We start from the raw sequence: 26,338 nt of genomic DNA, 5'->3' as shown, positions 1-26,338 counted from the left end.
GTCCTAGAACCAAACCAGTAATACAGCTTGCTGATGGGTATCATATCCATGTAAGAAACTATTGTAAAATATTTATTTTATTAAATATGTTTCAATTATATGTTGAAAAAACTTTGTTTTTAAGTGTTTTGATTTCCAAATTACTCTCTTCTTCCCTCTCACTTCCATCCAACTCCTTGAGAAGGCAAGTAAATTATTATAGTTCCATGTCATGCAAAATATTGCAAAAGTCATATTACAAAAGAATACACAGATTTAAAAATGAAATGAAAAAACTTTGTTTTTAAGGAGAGAGAGAGAGAGAGAGAGAGAGAAAATAAAAAAAGTTTACTTCATTCTGCATTCAGAATTCAGCAGTTTTCTTCTGAATAAGAAATGTGTTTTTCATCATGGGTCCTTGGAATTATTTTGCATCATGGTCCTGAACAGAGTAGTTAAGCCATTTACAAGTTCATCAGCTTTAACAATATTGCTATTACTGTGTACAATGTTCTTTTAGTTCTGCTTGTATCACTTTATATAAGTTGATATAAGTCTTTCTGACTAGTTGCCATTTTTTCTATTGTCTATTGCAGGAGAGCTCCTAAAGCCAATATTACTTTTGTTGGCATTATCTAATTCTCCCACTGATGTTTGATTCACATGGATTTTGGACCAGCATCTATCTTGATAAGCCCTGTGTTTTCTTGGGCTGAAAGAATGTATCACTCTGACTTTTTGCTGCCTCTGTCACTCCAGAATTTGACTTAAGGTATTATTTTTAAATTGTTTAGAGAGGAATATTGGAAGAGTGAGGCTGAATGATTACTCTGCCATCTTGACTCTGACTCCAGAAATCTCCCATATGAAAATTCAATATAATTGAAATGAAATGAAAAGTAATCATAGTAATCATGTTTAATAATTGTACATTGTATATTGTATTGTACTGTAATAATTGTATATTGGTACAATTTGCAAATATCTTCTAGGTTCATTTTAAGTTGATCTTCATGAAACCCTGATGCCAAAGACAATGAATGAAGTCATTCACTATAATATAGGTGAATAAGAAGTTGTCTATGGTTAAAAGGCTATTCCAATGCTTGCAAAAAAAACTTCTCTTCCTGAAGGTTTCTTCATTCAATTCCCACTATAGACATGTGATTCCTTAAAAAATATTCCTGGGCTTATTTGCTACATTCCTTTAGTCCATTTCTATTACCTCTCCCCCAATAAACCTCATCCCTTGTATATCAACCTTCAATAATGAATTTATATGCACTTAGTAATTTTGGTTCTTGAATAACTGACAAAAATATCTAACTTTAGACTAATAAATAAGGTATTGTTATCTTTATAGGATATTCTATCACCTTTGTTCCAATAGCATAGTCTTAAGAGAGCTCATAGTCATCTCCAGATGTTACCTAAGCAGCAAAAGAATATTTTAGTGGAGAAGTATAATAACGGCTTACATATGCATCATGTGTTACTCATTGAATCAGTCAATTTATATTTATAAAGTACATAATATCTAGAGTTAAAAATAAAAGAAAATATGGTTCCTGCTTTCAGAGGTCTCAGATTTTAATGAGGGAAACAACAGGCCAGCAACTATGTGCATATGAAATATATACATTGAGGTGTTCTTAGAGAAAAGGATCTAAAAGTTGGGAGAGAGAAAAAAAAGGTGTTTAAGATGGGTCTTAAGCAAAAATTAGGATTTTTCCTCAGCCTAAAAGAAAGCCAGGAAATCTAGAAGTTTGAGATGAGAATGGAGAGAGCATTTCAATCATGTAAAGCAAGCAGTGAAATGACATGAAGTTGTGAAATGGAGTGTCAGATATTAGAAAGAGCAAAAAGACCAGTATAATCAGTTATAGTAACTGATGCTCTCCATAACTTTTTTTGGGCATATGAGGCAAGAAAATTCAAAATAGGACAGGAGTTTACTGTTTCCATTTGAAAAAATTAAAAAGAAACATTCACAAAAAGTTCAGCAAGGTGATTTGATATGCCTTAAAATACAAATTCAGTAAGTGATTGAGGCAGCACTGGACATCAGGTATTCTGAATCTTGGTCTAATAATCTCTCCATTTTATCCAGATTTCTGATGGCATCAGCAGCATTTCACTGTGTTAGAGAGCTGAAAGAATGACCCAATAGGGACAGAAACCCAGGATAACAATAAGAAATCAGATATCCATCTATTAATACATCCTCAGAATAAGTAGACCTAAAAGCAAACAAGCAAAGAAGCATATACTTTGTTTTTTTCTTCAGGAAATGCATTTCAAAGCCATTATTGCTGATATCAGGTTCCATGCATTTGGGAATTATTTAAAACTGGAGATAGAATGTGTATATGTATATTCATGTATATGTTTCAAAGCACCATTTCATGTATCCACTTCCAAAACTATTAATGAAATTATTGAAATGATTAATGAAATTATTAATGAAAATTAATTTCATAACCTGGCATATGTCTAAGTTTATGAAGCTGTGTCTTCAGTCCTCTAGCTTTCAGTCTCTGTTATCTCATGTGCTCTACAATCCATGAAGATGATTTAAAAATTTTATATGGTCACTTTCAGGCTTTTTCCCAGATGCAGATATGACATTTACAACTCCCTGATAGACATTTCCAAATGATTTCTGGATGTCACCTCAAACTCAATATGCCTTAAAGTAAACTCAGCAAATTCCTTCTAAAACCACTCCTTATCTCCACATTTCTCATTTCTATTTATGACAACACTGTCAACTCAATAATCTAGTTTTGTTTTTCATTCTTCCCTCTTCAACAACCCATACTTACAAAAAATAATTTCCCACATCATGCTGAATGTACATCTATAACTATTCCATTTTATTTTCTCATCCTACCACCAGTCTAAACCCTCAAAATCTGTTTGGATCTTATAAAAAAAAAAATTCAAGAGATATCTCTTTCTCAGTCTTCCTCTTTTCCAGGTCATGCTGTTCAATGTGGAAGATAAAGTCTTTCTCTGAAAGCAATAATATGATCCCTGTGATCTTGAGCAGCTAAATAATGTGACAGATAAAGTACAAGCCTATCCCTTAGTCCAAATCCTGTCTCACTTACTGGCCATGTGATCTTGGGCAAGTCACTTAACCTCTGATATACTTGGTTTACTCTATTTTAAATTGGATACATCAACATAGATGGCTTTAAAGATTCTGGCCATGAATCTATGATTTTGTATTACTTATTGATATTGCAATATTTCATCCTTTCTAATATAGGGAATAAATATTAAGTAGTTGCTAAGTTTTTAAGAGGATAAAATAAGATAAGGTTTCACAAAAAGTGTTTCATAATTCTTAAGGTTTAACAATCCTTAAATCCTTAAAATCCTTCTCATTTGTGAGTATGAGAAGTTTATACTATTATGATGCTTATTACTACTGCTCTAATTCCATTCTCCTGCCAGAAAATCTTAAGTGCTCCTATTTCCTAAAATGATAAAGTAAATTCTTACTCAAGAAGTCCAGGGTGTCCACAAGCTTCCATCAATTGACTTTTATAGTCTTTTTAATTCTATCTTTCTTAATATACTCTTTTTCATTCACACTGAACTATTTTATTCTTGAGCCTCATCTTTTCTCTTCCTAACAGTGTGTATTTAGTGGTCACAATATATGTCAAAAATTAGTACTTAGAATCTCTTAATTTCCATATTTTACTTCAAGACTGGATTCAGTTGCTAACTTCTCCATAAAACCTTTGTCCTACCCCCACATGTCACAGATGAAAATAATTCTTTCACTTAAAACAATAAAAGAAAAAAATCATAGACTACTAGCAGTGACAGAGAATAGAGAATATAAAATGCTCTGTTATCAACAGTTTAAGAGTCTCTCCTAAAAAAGGGAAAGTTTACTCTGAACTCTACTAAATAAGATAGTGACTCTAAGATATTTTGTCGTGTTCTTTGACTCATTATCTTACCATCCTAGAATTTTGGGGGGAAATCTATTAAAGTAATCTTGCCTATAGTTCTTGTCTTATTTCCCTCAAAGTGGAGTAGTAAGTCTCTTCTAGAAAAAAGTACTGAGAATATAAAATATATATTTTGTATTGAATGCTGATTTGTCTCTGTCACCACAAATGAAATGCTTAAAACAGAAGATACTTCCAAGTATATAGTGATATATATTAAAAACATAAAATAATTACTAAACACCAACATGTTATCTATGAAATGTGAAAATGTATATATTCTTTTCATCTGTGATTTGTACTGATTTTTGTAATTCACAATTCCATGTTTCCTGATCAGCTGGATATAAATAATGAGGAAATTTTGGGTTTACTTTCTAAGGATGGTCTCCTTTACACTATCATTGTTTTGAACTTCAATTGGCTATGTTGTTAATTTCCACCCCAACTGCACCTTATTAGGAACTAATGATTACTCAGCCATGTTTTCTTTAAATAATTGTTATCAATTAGCTTTTACAAAAATTTATTTACTTCAAATATAGCAAAAAGAAACAAACATCTCTCTCAGACTCCTTGGATTCATACTTTCCCCGATACTCCCTCATTCTAAAGGGAAGACAGATTGGATTCATATGTGGAGTCAGATTTTTTTATTCCTATGCATGAGACATCCCCACTAAGGCTGGAATTTAAGGTACTGTAAGCAGGGAGGCATTTAATAAATTCCTAATATGTGTCTTGCATTGTTTTAGGGGGTATAAATAGAAAGGCAAAACTAATCAATGTCCTCAAGAAGTTCAGATTCTTGTGCATGGAAAAGTTTGAATATAGAACACCCAATACAAAATGTTAGAGCTAAAACAAAGCAAAACAAAACAAACAAACAAAACACCCTAGGGTTTACTCTAATAATTTTACAGATGAATAAACATAGTTTCAAATGCCCATTTGTTACACAAAATGTAAAATAAAAATAAGTCAAATGCTATTTGAAATTTCCATGAATTTAAGACAAATCTTTGATTGTTAGATAGGCAGCACAAGAATGAAGAACTTCAGACAGTCTGAGCAATTAAAACACCAGCAAAGTGCTCTAACCTTTACCTAGTGAGAATGTACATTCTGTTCTTGCTATCATTATCAATGTTTGCCCTATACATGAACCCACTTCTTCCTCCTTTCGTAGTTCCCCTTTACATGAAAAATTATTTTAAGGGCTAATAGAGAATCACAGATATCTGAGTCTACTTCTTTGAGTGTGATAGTTACAACCATATCAGGAAGTTGGAAGGCTTACTTGGGAATTTCTAATTCTATGTGATATGTGATATATATATATATATATATATATATGTACACACACACATATATATATATATATGTACACACACACAAAATGAAAAATATCCTAGGACCCTGCTTATTAGGAAATCTCTGAACTAGTATAGACACATTTTCAATGTATTTAAGTATGTAACTATTTTTTAATCAAATGTTCAGATCCAAGTAAACTGTCTATGAATTATATATATATAGAGAGAGAGATATAGATATCTATCTATATCTATATATAGATATAGATAGATATATATTATATATCATAGGGGGTTATAAATATGGGAACTCTATAGCCAGAAAGATGAATCAAGTTACTTGGAGGTTTATTTCCCACAATCCCCTGATACCTATGCAGATAAAAACATTTTTTATCTCTATCTTCATGTCTTCCCCAAAGGAAATATAAGCAATCAGTAGCTTTGTGAATGAATTTATGATATTAAAGTTTTACCAAATTTGAGTAAAAAAGCTTCCCCCTCCCTTCCCTTTTTCTCTCTGAATTTGAATATGGAAGTAAATTCTATACTCTAAAGCAGAGTGCAAAAATGAAATGATATTCATAAAGTTCTCTTATTTTTTTTTATTTTGTCAAAGCCATAATTTATCTTTTTGCTCCCTTATGGGTCTGGAAATGTAACACTGGCGTAAATTAGCATAAGACCAGAATTAAACTGAGAACCACCTACTTTACTTAGAGATTTTAAAAGATCACTGTAAGTACAAGCATTTCAAATTCACTACACCTGGTCTGTGCTATATTTTATTTGGGTCATTTTTGCCTTCAGGCATGAGATTGCCTTTACTTTTCAGACAGACCCCTAGGGAATAGGTCTCATCTCCACTGTGCCAGGGAGAGCACAGATCTGTGGTAGAAGGACATAATGATCAATATGTAACTGTGAGTGAGAAAGGGATTGGAGAGTTTTATTTTAGTTTGTCTTCCAAATTTGTCAGGATTCTAGGTTTGATGACCACTCATCAGTATTCATTATTAAGTCTCAGATCAGATGTGATTCTGAAACTCTACCCTTGCTCTAAGGAAATAATATCATTCAAGTAGGTGAAAAACATTAGGAATGCAGCTTGAACCATCCTGTTTTATTCAACCAAGAATTTAAATTGTATTTTTTTTTTTTTTTGGACCTGATTAGTGGTAAGAAGCTCCTACTTTGGCTCATAAGCTCAAGGCTTAGATGGGATCTTGGTGGTCAATTTATTCAATCTCCTCATTTTATATATGGAGAATCTTCGGCTAAAGGAGTTTTAAGTGACTCACTCAGTATCACATAGGCATTAAGAAGTGAGCCTGTGATTCAAACCAGGTGGTCTGATTTCAATTCCACCACTCATTCAATTATGTGACATTTTTGACCTCCAACCTTTGGAAAATGGTAAGGCACTTAAACAGAACTGTATGTGGTAAGCACTGGCACTCAGCAATTTGGAAAAAGAAATCATTGACTGCTATACCAGATGAGAAATAGCTCCATTGTAGTAACTTTTTTTTTTTTCCATGAAAACATTCATTTGATCTCAGAAATTCATTGTAACATAAAAATTTAAAAAACCCTGCAGACACTGAAGGAGAAATTTCATCAAATGCTTCTGTTCAAGTAATAGCACACACAAATAGAATACATGCATCTGTGAAATATTAAATATCAATGCACTTTATAGTTATTCCAAAGTCATTCATTTTATATAAGATCTCAGACTTTGATCCATCCTCCAATTTACCTTAGCTACTCTATTCCAGATATAAATTTTGAGGAAAAAAAATATTCTCCTAGAAATTGCAGCTGTCTTGATTAAAATTTTTCCCAGTATTACTTACCCAGGTCAAGCTCCTACTGACTTAAACAAGAACTGTTATCTTTAAAGAATCCCAATATTTTATTTGTATTAAAGATTCATGGCAAATGAACATTTGTGTACACACTTAGACATTTGCTCGATTCAAAGAAGACTCATCCCATTATCTGAAACTTACAAGAACAAAGATTTTTGGTGGAAGCACTGAAAAATGTTTCTGAAATTTACAAGGGAATTGTTCTAAATAGGTGAAGATAATTAACTGAAAAATAGCAATCACATTGCCTGTGATAAATTACTATCAGAAAAATTATAAAACATGCTGAAAATAAAATGTTTATATTGTTATTAATATAGAAATTCCTGCAATTATAATTTTGCATCTTTCATGTATAAATATTATGTAGATACATAGTTGAGTATACATACATACATATTTGTATGTATATATATATATATATATATATACACACATATATCTGTTTACACATATATACAAGCACACAATTATATATCCATATGTAACATCTCTATATATCCTATATACATTTATAAATACATGTGTGAGGGTGAATATAAATATGTTTATACATATTAGCCCACATATATGTGCATGTATAATATATATATATATACATTTGTAAACATTTTTACATAATCCCATATTCATATAGACACCTGTGAATTTTATATGTATGTGCATATATTTGTAAATAGTTATAGATAAAGTGCGGCAGCAGCTACAGTGGAGCTGAATAAACCTTTATATTCCTTATCTCATTTGATTTTCCACAACCTTATTATCTATGTGTTTATGTAAAAGCCTTCCTTCTGGCTCTTTGCCTATTGAATCTCTTCTGATCCTTTATATCCCAGATAAAAACTTCACTAGATGACATTTGAGGTTCCTTCCAGATCCTATGATTCTTTTATGATCACCTTAAAGACTTCACCATTACTTTGAAGGATGCTGGCTAATAGAGTAGTCAGGTGCATAGAGGTCTTCAATGTGTAGTCACAAAGGCATGTATTTTAATGCAACTGCAGATATATGCTAGTTATGTGACACTGGGCAAGTCACATGATTCTTCTTAGCCTCAGATTTGTCAAATGTCAAATGTAGATAATAATAGGACCTCTCTTCTCACAGGATTTTTGATGAATCAATTGAAATAACAAGCTGAGTGTGGTGGAACGTGCTTGTTATAACTCCTGCAGGATGGCTGAGGATCAAGGAACTCCTAACCTTTGGAAAGCAGAGCTCAGTGAGTAGGAAATTTGGTTTTCAGCTCTATGGAGATCTGAGTTCAAATCTAGCCTCATATACTTGTCACTTACTAGCTGTGGGACTAGATAAGTCACTTAACCTCTAATATCTTGCCAAAAAAAGGAAGGAAAGAATGAATGAATGAAGAAATGAAGGAAGGAAGATGTAAAATACACTGGAAACTTTAAAGCACTATAGTACTATGTAAGTGTTGTTAGTAGTAATACTATTAAGGCACTCTGTGAAATTATTTCTATTTACTTGTGCAAGAAAAACATTGAGAATAGTGGCGGGATTGCTGGTAGCAAAGCCATGAAGTCCTACATTGAATTCCCACTTCTAACAGAATATGATTGTGATACTTCAGGCAATAATTCATAATTTACAAATGCAAATTAGTGTAGTTCACTTAAAATAGCACTCTTTGTAGACCATGTTTTTATTCCAGAGATGTACAAAATCTTTCTAGAATGGTTCTTTAAAACAGATCTGATACTATTCATTCATTTAAAGAATCTCATAGCTGGAAGAGAAATAAATAATCTTGTATAACTTATACTTGCATAGATATCACATCTGCATCTATTTATTCATAGAAACTGGAGCTGACAAGAAACTTTGGGTGACCAAAGTTCAGCAAGTAGGTTTTCATTTCTTCTTTTTTATTATTTTTTTATTCTGAACTTAATAAATCAATAAACCAATATTGCCATAACATAGTAGAATAGGGAGAAAAATAATTTTACATGAGACTGCAAATCTAATATGTATAAATTGCTATTCTTTGTAAACTATATAATAAAGTTGTTACATTTTTATCTTCCCTCCACCTCATCCTAGTGATAGCTATCATTAGACACAAATATGTGTATGTATGTGTTTATGTGTATATATACATATAAATATACAATGTATGATATATACATATATACATGTTATCAAATATTAGTGTCTAATGGTAGCTATCTCTAGATGTATGTGTAAGTGTGTATGTGAATGTATACACACATTTCTATTTATCTATTTATCTGTAAAATCCATATAAGATTTCTTGCTATTTGGGGGAGAGGGGAGGGAGAAAAAATTGGAGCCCAAAATCATACAAAAATTAAATGGAAAACTATATGTAATTGAAAAAATATTATTGAATATAAAAAAGAACTAGTTTGAGTGACTAAATCATTTTAACTGTTATAAATACCAAAATTAATTATCTCCATCCAGAGAAAGAGCCTATTATTTAGCAACCAAGTGGATGCTCATCAGTTGGAGAGTGGCTGAATAAGTTATGATATATGAATGTTATGGAATATTATTGTTCTATAAGAAACAATCAACAGGATGATTTCAGAAGGACCTGGAAAACTTACATGAACTGATGCTAAGTGAAGTGAGTAAAATCAAGAGAACACTGTACACAACAACAAGATTATATGATGATCAACTCTGATGGATGTGGCTAAACTTGTGATGGAGAGAGCCATCTTCATCCAAAAAGAGGAGTATGAACTGGACTGAATGTGTATAACAACATAGCATTTTTAAGTGAAAATAGTATGCTTTGAACTACATTCAGTTGTGATAATTCTTTCTCTGGATGTGGATAGCATTTTTTATTATGAGCCTTTCCTTTTGAAATTTGTCTAGATCATTGTATTACTGAGAACATCCAAGTCTATTAATAGTTGATCATTACACAATGTCATTGTTACTGTGTACAATGTTCTCCTGATTCTGCTTACTTTATTCAGCATGAGGTCATCTCTTTTCCAGCTTTTCCCCCTCTGACTTCCACCTCTTCATCATTTCTTATATTGCACCAGTATTCCATTACTTTCATATACCACAATTTCTGTATGTGCCAAAATGTTTGTGGCAGCCCTGTTTGTAGTGGCTAGAAGCTGGAAAATGAATGGATGCCCATCAATTGGAGAATGGTTGAGTAAATTGTGGTATATGAATGTTATGGAATATTATTGTTCTGTAAGAAATGACCAATAGGATGAATACAGAGAGGATTGGAGAGACTTACATGAACTGATGCTGAGTGAAATGAGCAGAACCAGGAAATCATTATATACCTCAACAATGATACTGTATGAGGATGTATTATAAACTCTTTCTTCAAATCACCTCACTATCATTCTCCATACTCTGCCTTGATCTGTTCTAAGAGGACTAAGAGGAACAAACCATTTGATACCACTCATATCCATATCCTCTAGGAAGCTACCCTTAAAATTATTCCTGTTTCAGATATTATCAATTTTTCCTCATTTGCTCACCCTCCATACTTCTTCCCACCTCAACAGATAATTTTCCACTTTGAATAAAGCTCTGCTTCTAAACCACCATTCAATTAGTGTGCCAGGTATGCTCACTTGATTTATATCTCAATTCCCTTCTCTAAGTTGTTAAGATCATTTTACAATATTTCCCAGTTCCCATTTAATGCATGATTGTCTCCAATTAAAATGTGAGCTTCTTGAGGGCTGGAGTCATCTTGTTTTGTTGTGCAGCATTTGTGTCCCCAGTACTTAATAAATGCCTGGATCATGGTAACTTGCTTAAAGAGCTCTCTCTCTCTGTCTCTCTCTCTCAATATTCCAATATATTCTTCATCCTTAAAAAAGGCCAAACACCTGAAAATAGGTTGCTGCATTTCTTTTATTTTCCATTTTTATCATGCCTTACTTTTTTCATCTCCTATAAAGTGATATATATTTCTTAGTCATTCAACAGAAACTGTGATTTGTAAGATCACAAATCATTACTAATTACAATTTAAAACATTTACTTAATCCTCATTCTTCTTTATCCATCTAATATGTTTATTAATATTGACCTCCCTCTTCCTTATAAACTCTCTTCTCCTTCTTTTTGTAAAGAAAAGGAAAGATGGGAGCACCACACTGTTAAGAATTCTATTCCTAACTATTGGATTGAAATTCTGAGTTTCCCTAAGGATCATTATGCATACCTAATATTCCCCTCAACTCTACTGATATCCACAAAGTTGTCAGTTTCAATCAATAGAATGACATCTTATCATCTCTCACATATGTCTCCTGAAGTTGAACAATTCAATCGTTAAGCTCTCTTCTAGGTTTAATTCTGTTGTTGTTTTCAGTCATTTCAATCATGTCTACTTTTCATGATCCCATTTGACTCTTGACAGAAGTATTTGAACTTAAGATGAATCTGACTCGAGTCCCAATGCTCTATCCATTGTAAACACCTAGCTGACCTAATCTTAACTCTGGCTTTGCTATACTAGAATGAACTGCTTTGGGATGTTATTCCTCATCATTACAGTAGGGGTAAATGACCACTTGTCAGGAATATTCTAAAGGAAATAAAGCTTTAGTGAGATGATAAACTTTCAGGTTGTTTCTGAAAAGAAAATTTTTGGATTGAATCCAAATTGGTTAAATTTGTATTGTGAAAAGGAAATACAATAGTTTTGACCTTAAATAAATATATAATTAGATAAATATATAGTCACACAAATATAAATTCTACAGAGCTATTGTGCAGACCTTATTTTGGATGCCAGTGAAATCTGGACAGTCTATCAGTACCACACCAGGAAACATAGTCATTTCAATTAGAATTGTCATAGGAAGATTTTCAGAATCAGGAAGATTCTGAAAATCTCCTGGCAGGATAAGATACTGAGATCCTTTCTTGAACTAAATTGCCAAGTATTCCAATTCTACTGCAAAGAGCAAAATTCCATTGGAGTGGCCAGATTGTTTGAATGCCAAATGTTAGCTTGTTATATATATATATATATATATATATATATATATATATATATATATATATGGAGAATTCTTGCTCCATTATGTATAAATAAGTTTCAAGGTCTGAGTATATGAACAAAAGTTTTCTCCATTCAAATCCATTTATTTTTCAGTATTGTCTCTGAGTCTTCTATGAAACCAGAATGCTCATTATATGTGGATTATGAAGATTTATGTTTTATAATAAAATAAAAAGTAATAAAATTTATAATAATAAAAAAATTATAACTTTACAAGGTCAATGAATAAAGATTGAATTTTTAGGTAATAGAAATCCAAAGAAGGAGGGGGTGGAGAAAGTGCTTCGAATATTATTTGAATATCCATGAACACCATTCAACATCTAACTTTTCTACCCTTGATGGACTTATTTCTTTAAAATGCAAAATTATTTCTTTGTTGTTGTTTTTGTTTTTCAAGAACAAACATAGAAAGGTTATGTCTTCAATCATACTTGAAAGCTCTTTGAATTTTAAGGAGGGCTTGTCACCCAGCCTAGTCAGGTCCAGTTCCTCAGGGAATATGCATGTGAATCTTGATGTGAATTTATAAATATAGAAATCATTTTTGGAAATAGAAGGAGAAACTGAAGGAGAATAAATATTAGAAGGAACCAGGTAATTTAGTCCATAACAAATCTATTATAAAGTTTCCTTTCCGATTCTAAAATTTTAGTGTATTCATAATGTGTTAGCCACCATATGAAGTCAAGGATTATAACTAGGAATAGTTTTTTACCTTGGGAAAATGAAACTAGGGAGTGATGACATTAAAGGAACTATATTGGAAAGGTAGGGCTTTATAAAATAGTCCTTTGGGAGAGCAATCTGACCAGAAGGATTGTAGTCATGATGGCAGAGAAGGCAATATTTTTCCTAGAGGATGCAATATATAGACTGGATAGAAATGGGGAGTGAGGAAAAATATTTGGATGGGGACTTTAGTGATGATGCATTGGATAATGGAAGGTTTACTGTGTGAGCCAGTTGAGGATTATCTCGTTTAAACAAATGACAGTTAGTATGGGAAGATATATGACCCCTATATTCATACAAGTATTCTGTCTAGGACAAAGCTTTGTGTTATGCATCTATCCTTATTACCAGTCTTATAAGGTTTTAAATTCCATAACATTATAGCCTAAACATTAAGAGAATATCTCTTAATGTTATATAACCCTCAGAAGTGGAAAGGATTTCAAAGTTGTCAATTGTTGAAAAACTCTGGGGCCCAAACATTTCTAACTTAATCCAAAAAGATATGCCATTTTTATTATTGGAGTGATATTAACACTGTTAATAATAGCATTATTAACAGCAGCTTCTGGAAGTGACCCAAAACTTTTTTGGTTCACCTTGATCAAAAGAAGGAAAAGTGGGAAACCCTTGGGAAACTCTAGGCCCCTACCCTGCTCAGAACAAGTTTTTAACTGCTCCCACATCCCAGAAGTTTGTAACTATCCCTGCTTCTGGGCAGAAATAGTTCCAAGGACATTTCTGCAACCTTGTTTTTTGCAACGCCTCAACATCTTAAACATTCTCTTCCTGCACAGCTGTCCTGCATGTCCCACAACTATGCTCTATAATAATCCCCTTCTCCTCTTCCTCCCCAAGTTGCTCTGTCTGATTAAGACAATGAGTTCTCCTAAACTGCATTCAGAATAAATCAGCCATGAATAAATGTCTCACTTTATTTAATGAATACTTAGTTGGTCTGAGTTTGTCCAACTTGAGAAAGCCAAACTTTTGCTTTTGTCATTCTGAGATAGAGTCAGTCATTCAATATTTATTAAGTACCCAGTTTTATACTAGTCACTGTTCTAAATACTGGAGATACAAAAAATGGTTTTCAAAAAGCTCACAATCTAATGGTAGATATGATATGCAAGGCATATGTAAAAATCAATATGTCTTGGCAATTGATTGGATTTTGGGGTGAAGGAGTAAAAAAAAGGAGTTTTATTTAGTTTTTTGCCATGGTGATTAGGTGGATGATGGTATCCTCAAAAGTAAAAAGAGAGTTCATAGCCTCTCAGTATTCTAGGTCACAGACTTAGAGAAATTAGGGACCTTAGAAATCATCTAATTCAACCCTTTTAGTATTTTGTTTGTTTTTCAGTTAACATCTTAATTCATCAAATAGCAACAGCTAATTAACTTTTGACACTGCTTTGGAGAAATTTGTTTTTTGTTGTTGTTTTTTTGTTTTGTTTTGTTTATAAAAGCATTCAATCCCTCCTAAACCTTTCCTTTAAGAATTTTATTTTCTTCCTTTTAAGAAGAAAATTCTATCAATTTAAGTGAATTCATGTCAATTAAAGTCATTAGAATTCTTTTTTTTCTGTTCTAATCTGATCAAGTCTTAGAAGTCAATGAATGCAAAGTTTTGGGGGAGGGGAAATCTCCCTCCTCTGGTAGATCTGTCTTTGTTGGTTTGTTTATTTGTTTTTAGATAAAGACAACTAAGGCCAGACAAAATTTCAATGATTTGCCTTCTGGCACTCTGGTAGTTAGTAAGTGAATGCTAGATTCTGAATCCAGTATTTGCTTGTATATTTTTCCAATTCACTCCAATTAATGCCTTATACAAAAGCTGGGGTTTTGTTTAGAACAACACTTTACTACAGTAACAACTTCCTTATTAAGATTAAGCCTTAAAAGATTTTATAGAATGCTTCAGAACATAGTTTCCAAGCTGCAAGTGAAATTTCTTCTCAAAGCCCAAACGTTTCTCATTTACAAAGCATCCACAAAAAAAAGCATTCCTTATTCACAGATTCACATATTTTAGAGCTTCAACTCAACCCTCTGCTAAGTCAAAAGTCAACAATTTTGGTTTGAATCTCTAGAAAGTAGATCGTCACATGTCTTTAATGTTATCTGTGGTCCAAGAATTTTATTTCTGCCTAGTCCTGGCTTCAGGGGGAAGTAACACATATTAACATATTTATATAGTTAGGTTCTAATTAATGATGATAATCATTATCTTAGGTGATCAAATGTTTTTGAAATTATTTTATTTCAAATTATAATTATGTAACTTATAACTATCTGTTATCCATTGGAATTATGCAATATGATTCACATAATTCACCCATGGCAGGTGATTCCATATTCACACTAATCAGCAGAATCTTAGAACATAGAATAGAAGCTCATATAATGCTAGAGCTAGTTGATATCTTAAAGTAGAATAACTTCCCTGGGTAAAATTATCACTTTGTTTTCTCAGCATCAGTTTCCTCCTCTATTAAAAGGGTTTAATCTTTTAATCACATAGTAGTGAGCTTTGCCTAAGTTTGTACACAGGGTTCCTGGATACTAAATTGCAGAAGGAAACTTTTGTGCAAATAAAATGATTGAGATCATCCAGCATAAACCTTTCATTTTTAGAGTTATAAAATCTGAGGCCAAAAGAGAGAAAGTTATTTTCTCATAGTTATTGTAAATTTGTGACAAAGTTAGGACTACAAGCAAGTTATACTAACTCTCATTTATGAGCTTTCTACAATTAAGTCATCTTCCTATCATATGTTGCAATTTCTAACACATTCTCCCACCCCCAATTTAATGAGGTAAAACAATTTTCCAAAATATATAGGATGAAGCCAAAGCAATACTTAAAGATTCATAACTCTAAATAAATACATCAATAAAAGAGAGGAAGAGCAAATCAATGAATTGGGCATGCAACAACAACAAAAACTAGGGGAAAAAAACAAATTAAAAATCCCCAATTAAGTAGCAAATTGGGAATCCTGAAAAGCAAAGTAATGATTAATAAAATTGATAGAAAAAACAAATTCATTAATTAAGATATGATGTTATTAAAAATAGATTAAGTACTCATTAATTTGATTAAAAATAAAGAAAACTAAATCAAAATGTCAAAAATGTAAAGGTTGAATGTACTACCAATGAAAATGAAGTCAAAGCAGTTATTAAAAGACATTTTGTCAAATCATATGCTAATAAAGCTAACAATTTAAGTGAGATGTTTAAATATTTACCAAAATATAAAATATCCAGATTAACAGAAGAGGATATAAAATACTAAAACAATATTTTTTAAAAAAAGAAATTGAAAACAACAACATAAATGAGTTCTCTAAAAAAAAAAAGATTACAGGACACTGTATAGTCAAAAATAAATTCTACCAAACTTTCCATATTATTATATTTTTTTTCCAAATACGTGCATTTTCAGCATTTATCTTTGCAAAACCTTTTGCTCCAATTTTTTTTTCCCTTCCTAAATCTCTGCCCTAAGACAGCAATCAAATCAATATGGGTTAAACATGTGTAATTCTTCTTCATATTTCTATATTCATCATGATCATAAGAAAAATCAGATCAAAAAGGAAAAAAAATGAGAAAAGAAAAAAAATAAGTTAGCATTAACAAAACAAAAAGCTGAAAATAATACACTTTGATGACACTTTTTATCCCACATCTACTGGAATTGCTTTGAATTGTAATGCTGGAGAAACTGAGCAAGACAGAAATTAGAGACCAATTCAATAGTTTATTAAATGGAAAGAGATACTGGGACCAGTGGATCCATGTTTGGTCCTAGGGCTGGAGGAGGCTATCATCTCAAAGAGTCCAGCACTTAAGTTTCAGAGGGCAACCTTTTTATAGGATAACAAGAACAATGACATAATGGGGGAGGTACCTGGGATGATACAATGGAGGGAGGAACTGGAGAGGCTACTGATACTTTAATGACATCTAAAATGGATAAACCTTTATCCTGTCAAACATTAAGAAGGAATGTCTATAAGCTAAAGATATAAAACATTTATCTCATCAAACTGTTTAAGAGGGAATTATTATAGCCTGGGGTTTGGGGACAGAGCAATTGAGGTAGACCTTTATTTCATCAAACATTAAGAGGGAAAGGTTATAACCTGAGGCAGAGTAACTAAATAGGACCATGGGAAAACTAGGTCAGGACATCAAAAGGGAACTTTGGCACAACAGAATCACCTCTTTGTTGAAGACAGCTGACCATGACATAAACTTGTTTTTATTGTACACAATTTTCTCCAGGTTCTGCTCACTTCACTTAGTATCAGAGTAAGTTCTCTCTGAAATCACCTTGCTGATCATTTCTTATAGAACTATAATATTCCATAACATTCATATACCATAACTTATTTAGCCATTCTCCAACTAATGGGCATCCACTCAGTTTTCACATGCTTGCCAGGGATGCTCAAACATTTTTTTTTCATACATAGATTCTTTTTACTTTTTCATGATCCTTTGCAATACAGGCCCAATAAAAACACTGCTAGATCAAAGGTTATGTACAGTTTTATAAACTTTTGGGCATAGCTCTTAACTGCTCTCCAGAATGATTGGATCAGTTCACAACTCCATAAACAATGTATTAGTGTCCCAGTTTTCTCACTTCCCCCCCAACAATCATCATTAGCTTGTACTGTCATCTTAGCCAATCTAAGAAGTATACTGTAGTGCTACTGGAGCAGTCTTAATTTGCATTTATTTGATCAATAATGATTCATATTTCTATAAATGGTTTTAATTTCTTCATCTGAAAATTGTCTGTTCTTACCCTTTGACCATTTATCAATTGGGAAAATGTTCGAATTTTTTATAAATTTGAGTCAGTTTTCTAATTGTATTTTAGAAATGATACCTTTATTAGAACTCTTAGATGTAAAAATTTTCCCTTATTTTGTTGCTTCCATTCTAAATTTACCTAACCTGAATCACTGACTATGCTTTTTCTTAATCAGAACAAAATGGTTTTGATAACCATTGTTTTATAACAAAGTTTTAGTTCTAATACAGTGAGGCCACCTCCCTTTGCATTTTTTAAAACATTAATTCCCTTAAAATTCTTGACCTTTTTTTTTAGAATTTTGTTATTATTGTTTCTAGTTCTACAAAGTATTTACTTTGCAGTTTGATTGGTCCCGCACTGAGTAAATAGTTTAATTTAGGTAGAATTGTCATTTTTATTACACTAGCTTACACAACACATGAATACTTAATATTCTTCCAGTCATTTAGATCTAGCTTTGTTTGTGTGAAAAGTGTTTTGAAATTTTGTTCATATAGTTCCTGGCTTTATCTTGGCAGATGGACTTCCAAATATTATGTATTATTTACAGATTTTTTTTTAATGGTATTTCATTTTGTATCTCTTATTGCTGGACTTTGTGAGTTATATATAAAAATGCTGATGATTTATGAGGGTTTATTTTATAAATGGCAACTTTGCTAACATTGTTAATGGTTTCTGGATTTTTTGTTTGATTCTCTAAGACTCTCTAAGTATACCATTATATCATCTGCAAAGAGTAATAGTTGTTTTTTTTTTTCCTTATTAACTACTCTAATTCCTTCATTTTTTATCTTCTCTTATTTCTAAAACTATAATTTCTAGTGCAATATTGAATAATAAAGGTGATAATGGGCAATTGTATTTCACTCAAAATTATTATAATAAATTTAGAATTTTTTTTTTGCATTACATGTAAATGCTTGCTGATCAGTACAGATAGATGTTACTTATCATTTTAATGAAAACTATATTTATTCCTATGTTCTCTAATGTTTTAAATAGGAATGGGTAATGTATGTTGTTAAAAGTTTTTTCTGAATCTATTGAGAAAATCATGATTTCTGTAAGTTTGGTTGTTGATATGGTCAATTATACTGATATTTTTTCCTTATATTGAACCAACCTGGCATTCCTCTACCAAACATTTAAGAAACAACTAATCTCATTGCTATATAAACGATAATAAAAAAAAAAGGATGCTACCAATTTCTTTTATGATACAAATATGGTTTTGATTTCTAAATCAGGTAGAACAAACACAAAGAGAAGTATAAGCCAATTTCTTTAATGAATATTGATGCCAACAATTTTAATAAAATACCATTAAAAAATTAAAGTAGCATAAAATAAAAGTTATATACTATGACCAGATGGGATTTAGATTATGAATGCAGGGCTGGTTTAATATTAGGAAAACTACTAGCCTAAATAGCCATAACAACAATAAGAAGAAGACATAAAGGTATAGGTCTTTCATGATTGTATTGTCAATAATAAAATATTAAAATAAAAAAAATCAAATTAGTGACTATGAAAAAAGTTTTTGAATAAATAAATGATAAATAAGGAGGAAATTGGGATCTATGACATTTTAGATCTTCATATTGTAGTTTAAAAATATCATACAATCTCCATAATGATAGAGATCATAAAAAATGATTTTGTTGTCATTTCTTCTAAATATAACAGTTCAACATAATCTCTAAAAATGGTCATCTGGATAATTCATCAATACCTCTAGGATACAAACTTCATGAACTTCCAGGATTTACATAGGAAATTACATAATTTCAAAATCTGTTCTTTTGCTTCAGTTATTTATCTTTCCTTCTTTCCTGTGTTCCTTCATTCCTCTCTTTCTTCCTCTCATTTTCTTTCTCTCTCTTTCAGCAAAAAAGTCTTACTTTCATATAAGAAAGGTTCAGATGTTTGAAAATAGTGAACTATATAACAACTAATCTATTTCTTCATTAAAATTTCAACAAGCAAATCTCCTTCAAGTAGTTATCTTATAGAATTATTCCTACTCCTGTCATCTTCTTAGTCAATAGCTTGGAAAAAAAAGAAAACAACTCCTTGAAAACTAGAATTAGCCAAATGGAAAAGGAAATAAAAATAACCGGGGAAAACAATTTCTTAAAAGTTAGAATTAGGCAAATGGAAGCTAATGAAACTTTGAAACATCAAGAATCAACCAAACAGGTTTTGAGTATATTCAGTTATAAAGGGGTTATCACTGAATGATCTTTTTAATTTGAAAATATTTCCATATGTTTTCTGAATAATTTATATGCAAATATATTGTCCATCAAGGTCATAAATACATTTCTATGAGCCCTAAGAAGCCTACAAAACTCTTGAATGCAGCCTGAATCAGGTAAAAATCTTATTGGGAAATATTTAATAAAATAAGTAAAAGTATAATAAAAGATAGGTAAAATTAAAATTTAAAACTAAGTCAATCTGTGGCTGATAGGGAGTCTCATGTACAGTTTAGATTGGTTAATTATGTTTCTATTTTAGTTTGACACTACTGCCTTACACAATGTAATTTGTTGGTTATTCTGGCATTAGTTTCATGGACAAGTGATTTATAGTACTGCTTTGTTTTGTTTTAGTTTTGTTCTTTGTTTAAATAAGAAAAATTGTCCATTAATATGACATTTCTAAATTTACAAAAATATTAGCTAATAAAGTATTATAAATAATTTATCATAAAGTCAAATTGTCTCAAATTTTTATGATTATTTCTTTAAATTTCTGAACTCTGTGTTTGAAATTAGAAGAAAACTTTGCTCGAGGATGGGGAAATGTTTAAATGAAGATTATGTGATCTATGATGATTTGTTACCAAATGATGGCAAGCACCAAAAGTCATGTGAAGTCATGTGAAGAATTCACAATGGCCATTTTCTTTGACAAAAAGTAGATTTATTTAGGGAAATAAGTTACAGACAAACTTACCAAAACTTACAAAGTTACAGACAAAATGAAGGGGCACAAGACTCCAAGAATGATAAATGTGAAATAGAGTGAGAGAGAATATAAAAGACAAGTTCTTCAATGGAACTCACAATTATCCAATAGAAAGGGAACACACCATATGTTGGGTATGGGTTGGGGTTGGGGTATGAACTTAACTGAACACTAAATTCTGAAAGGAGACTTAGCACCCTAAAAGAGTTAGTTAACTGTAGGTTTGGGAAGCATATTGGAGTTTAGTGAGTTATCATGTGGCATGGGGGAAGTGTTAAGATCGTGTATTTTAAGATCAGCACGAGACAGGAATTCAGGTTAGGGGAAAATCATCAGTCTTTATTCTCAGTGAAGAAGGATCGGAGGTGGAAGAGAATCGGCGATAGCAATGTGTGCAGCTGAGTCAAGAAGCTAGCTCGACCAGCAGCCACACAACCAGCAGCTTGGAGTCTCGAACCCAGTTCAATCTCTCCCCACTTGTCTTCCTCCCTCTCTCTCTGCCTCCACCCACCAAAATCGTCATTTCCTATACAACACATCAGGACTTGCATGGAGAGTGGGCAGGGACCATTCTTTATCCAATCATGTATATTAATAGAGTATAGCCCAATTACTATCTAGCCTCATGTACTTGGGACCTCAGTGCATCAGCTCAAACCTCAGCCCATTACAGGGAAGGAGAAAAAGAAAGACACCACAAAAAAGAATGCCTTGGTGGGCTGATCCAAAGTAAAGTAGCACAAAATCATGGGCCCATAACTTGTTTTATAGGGAAAATTTAGCCTCAGGATCCTGACATAATTTGGATTTCTGCCTGAATTACCCTTAGAAGGTAGGACCATGGAAGTAAACAGATATCCATTATCAGAACCTTCTTGCTGCCAGCCCCAGGAATTAGTTTTTATCAATTCCTCTGATAAACACACCTAACATTGAAGATCTCATCAGAGAGATTATATCAATTCAAATGTATTAATTACATGAAAACCAATTATGCATAAAATAATCTGTGAAAGATTTAGAGAAAATAGAAGAATAAAAAGATGTGACAAAAGGTTTCAAATAGATCATTGTATAATAGGCTATTTAAGACAGGTTTTAATACTATATAAAATTAATATATTAATAAGAGAAATGAAAAAAAAAATCCTTGAAATCCAAGAAAGAGTATAATTCAGTGGGAAAATATAATTTTATCTGTGAACATTACTTTTAGATTGGGCCATGAAAAAGTGGTAAAACAAAAAAAAATACCTTTTAAGATGGCACACTAAGTCAAGAATTTGTCAAATATCTCTCTCAAATGCTCCAAATTCCTTTAAATAATGATCTAAAAAAATTTAGAACACTAGAATACCCAAAAAGATGGAGTAGAACATTTGTCAGCTGAAGTCAAATTAGAAGACCAGCAGAAAAGTTCTGTGACAATTTTTACATTCAAAGGTTCTGATAAAGGCCTCATTTTTAGAATATATGGAGAACTGACTCAAATTTACAAGTATTCAAGCCATTCTCCAATTGATAAATGGTCAAAGGATATGAACAGACAATTTGCAGATGAAAAAATTAAAACTATTTTAAGTCATGTGAAGAAGTGCTCTAATTCAGTATTGATCAGAAAAATGCAAATTAAGACAACTGAAATACCACTACACAACTCTCACATTGGCTAAGATGACAGAAAAACATAATGATGAATGTTGGAGGGGAAGTGGGAAAACTGGGACACTAATACATTTCTGGTAGAACTGTGAATGGATCCAACCATCCTGGAGAGCAATTTGGAACTATGTTCAAAAAGTTATCAAACCATTCTCTTTGATCCAGCAGTGTTTCTACTGGGCCTATATCCCAAAAAGATCATAAAAGAAAGAAAGGCACCAACGTGTGCAAAATGTTTGTGGCAGCCATTTTTGTAGTGGCAAGAAAATGGAAACTGAATGGATGCCCATCAGGTGAGGAATGGCTGAATAAGTTATGGCATATGAACATTATGGAATATTATTGTTCTATAAGGAATGATCAGCAGGATGATTTCATAGGAACCTGGAGAGACTTATATGATCTGATGCTAAGTGAAATGAACAGAACCAGGAGATCATTGTGCACAGCAATTATTATATCATACACAGAAAGATTATATGATAATAATTCTGATGGATGTGTCTCTTCCTATCAATTCAGGCCAGTTCCAATGAGCCTGTGATGATGAGAGCCATCCACACCCAGAGAGAGGACTGTGGGAATTGAGTGTGAATCACAACATAGTATTTTCATTTTCTTTTTGTTGTTGTTTGCTTGCATTTTGTTTTCTTTCTCATTTTTTTTCCTTTTTCATCTGATTTTTTTTGTGCAACATATTTGTGGAAATATGTATAGAAAAATTGCACATGTTTAACATATTTGGATTACTTGCTATCTAGGGGAGAGAGTCAGAGTAAGGGAGAGAAAAATTATGGAACACAAGGTTTTGCAAGGGTTAATGTTGAAAATTACTCATGCATATGTTTTGAAAATAAAAAAGCTTTAGTAATAATAATAATAATAAACCCCAATAAATTAGAAGGGGGAAAAAAAAGTTCTGTGATACCAGGGTGGGAGTCCCAGAGCAGGTCAAGAACTCCCAGCTCCAATCCAGCCCCATCCTTAGCCTGGGACTCAACTTTTGAATCAGCTGTAATACTGGTGGCTTCCAGACTTCTCAGTCCAGCACACTAAACAGGGTCTAGAAGGTTAGCAAAAAAAAAGGTCTATGAAACTAGAGCCCAGTACACAATCTCAGCAGAGGCCTAGTCCCAACTCCAGCCCAGACCCCAACAGCAGAAAGTCTGGATCCCTGGAGGCTTCTGGACCTCTCAGCCTGGGAACACCAGGGAGGACTCCAAAAGTCAATGGGAAGGATTTGTAGCAATAAGGTGGGGGTCCTAACTCAAGCCTGCACTCTAGATCTTATAGCTACCATGAAGTGTGGACACACCTAACAGCTCCAGGGCAAAAAAGAATGCTTGTGATCATGTACTTAGATGGATTTCTGAAAACAGCTTTACAAAACCTCTGAAGCTTGGAACTGTGCACCCCTCACCTCGGAAACAAAGTGCTACTTTAACAAAGAGTTAAAAGCTGGGTAATAGGCTAGGAAAATGAGCAGAAAACAACACAAAACAAAACAACAATAACAATAAAAATTGAATGTTTCTGACCATTAAAAATTCTTATGACAAGGAGGATCAAAACACACTTAGGAAATGAATATAAAGTCAAAATTTCTACATTCAAAACTTCCAAGAAAAATAAGAATTGGGCTCAGGCCATAAAAAAAGCTCAAAAGGGACTTTGAAAAGCAAGTAAGAGAGATAAAGAAAAAAATTAGGGAAAGAACTGAGGGAGGTGCAAAAGAAAATACAAAAAAATTATACCCTTCCAGATTCAGGGAATGTTATTAACAATTTCCCATCAATTATTAGATTTTAAAATTTTAGCTGAAAAAAAAAAACAAAACAACAACATTGGAGACTTTGTAGTCCAACATTTTCATTTTTTATTTGAGAAATGAAGGTCTAGATAGATAGAAAAGTTATTCAAGCTTATGCATGTAATAAGTATATAGGCTACAGGGTTCTAATGTACTTTACACTTTACTTCACTGCTTCTTCTCTAAGGAAAAAAGGGATAATAAATTTTTGCTTAGTTGAATTAAGCCCCTATTTTCAATGGAATACATCATCAGCTCCTGATCCTAGAATTCCATGCTCTTCATAACCAGAACTTAATTTCTTTGCCCAGACTTAAATTTTACTAGTCATATCTGAATATCTAGAAACAAAAACAAAAACAAAAAAACTATTTTTACCTTCTATTTTTATTTCCTCTCCTATCTTCATGATTTGTCTCACACTGTTCCTGAATTTAATGTTCTCTGTTGGTGATTTCTCTCCCAAACAGCAAATTTTTAAATGAAATTCCTGTGTTGAAATCTCACCTCAGATACTTTTATTACCCAACTAGATAATTTAATTTCTCTGTTACTTAGTTTTCTCATCAGTAAAATGAAGGTTTGGACTTGATGTCCTCCAAGGTTTCTTCTAGCTTTAAACCTATGATGTTCATGGGAAAGAAATCAGTTGAGTGTCAGGGCAAGAGAGGACATGATACTACTCATCATATTCTAGTTTAGAGTTGTATAATGTGCTAATTACTTCTGCAAATGCTTTTATAAAGTGACAAGAAATCACAGAATAAGAGAAAGATATCTTAATATGGTTCTATATTTTACTTGTATTCAAGGAGAATTTGTATCTGCTATCATTTTCTTTAAAGATGTGAGGTCTATAGTAGGAGTTAAGTAAGTGATAGAGAGGATGGAGCAATGGGCCTGAAGTCAGGAAGACTTGATTTGAAATCTAGACTCAGACATTCACTAATTGTGTGATCATCTTCTTTCTGCTTGCCTCAGTTGTCTCATCTTTACTACAGGAATAATAATAGCATCTACCTTTTAGAGCTGTTGCAAGTTCTAAATGACATAATAATTGTAAAGTGCTTAGTACAGTACCTGGCACATAGTAAGTACCATATAAAAATTGTTATTATTATTATTATTCCAATGGAAGAATAATAAGGAATTTCCTCTTCCATTTTTATTCCTATCATTTTTCACAGCATCTGATACATTATAAGCAATTACTTTTTTGCCTGTTAATAATTTTTCATCTTTGAACTGAATAGTTTGATCTAGAGGGCCCTGTAGGTTTTTTCTAGTTTAATGATCTCTATTTCAAACTTTTATGTTCTTAGGTCTCTATTACTTTTGATGTTCTTTTTGTTCTAAAGTATTTGTCTTCCAGCTCTGCTGTTTGATTTGTTGAACTGTTTTATTGTTCTAGAACTTATAAGCTTATGTCTTTGTGGGAAAAGGTACTTTGCGGGCCTTACAGCTGCATACTAAAATCCACTTAAAGGATAGGGATGTAACACATTAAGATAGTAGCTTGGGGGAGATTTTAAAGTTTGTTGTAGATTGTGGTCATTAGAATATGCTTTTTATTCTCACTACCTTCTGGGTGCTGACTATGCATAGCACTTAGAAATGAGTGTGCTAATTTTTTACAAGGTCTCCTCAGGTCTGACAATTTCTAAAGAGCAGTAAACTGCACTGAACCATCAGTCTGTTCTTACTGCGACATCCATGGCTAGACATTGATCGATTTGGCAATTAGATCATCCCTAAACTGAATATGTAAAAAGAGACATATTTCTGCCTACTTTAAAGTGTTAGCTGTATGCTGACCACGGAACCGTCTTGCCTCTTTCCCAGCCGCTGTAAATTATTGAGAAATTTATAACTGAGCTTGCTTGAGATGGCTTCCTGATAAGGGTATTTTAAAGGACATGGGCCAAATATATATATCATCTGTCATGTACTCTCTCATCTCATCAGGGTCTACAAAGATGTAGTTTGTGAGAAATCTACATTGAAGAAATAAAAGGAAAAACTGATGGTGGTGATGTATATGTCAGGTCCATATGATGGAACTTTGGAGTTATAAGACCTGAACAGGAATCATTGGTGTGATGTTTATGTGCCAAAAGAG

At 32.4% G+C, this 26,338-nt stretch overlaps 1 long non-coding RNA gene across 1 annotated transcript; it reads left to right on the top strand.

Moving 5' to 3' along the window:
- The first annotated feature begins 578 nt into the window (after positions 1 to 578).
- LOC116421091 lies at positions 579 to 26,338 on the top strand. Its single transcript, XR_004231408.1, has 3 exons — positions 579 to 751; positions 8,254 to 8,368; positions 26,185 to 26,338. It is a non-coding gene; the product is annotated as an uncharacterized LOC116421091 (long non-coding RNA).

The sequence above is a fragment of the Sarcophilus harrisii genome, chromosome 2, assembly GCF_902635505.1.
Source record: "Sarcophilus harrisii chromosome 2, mSarHar1.11, whole genome shotgun sequence".
Classification (NCBI taxonomy): Eukaryota; Metazoa; Chordata; class Mammalia; order Dasyuromorphia; family Dasyuridae; genus Sarcophilus; species Sarcophilus harrisii.
This window is presented reverse-complemented; position numbering and strand designations above follow the sequence as displayed.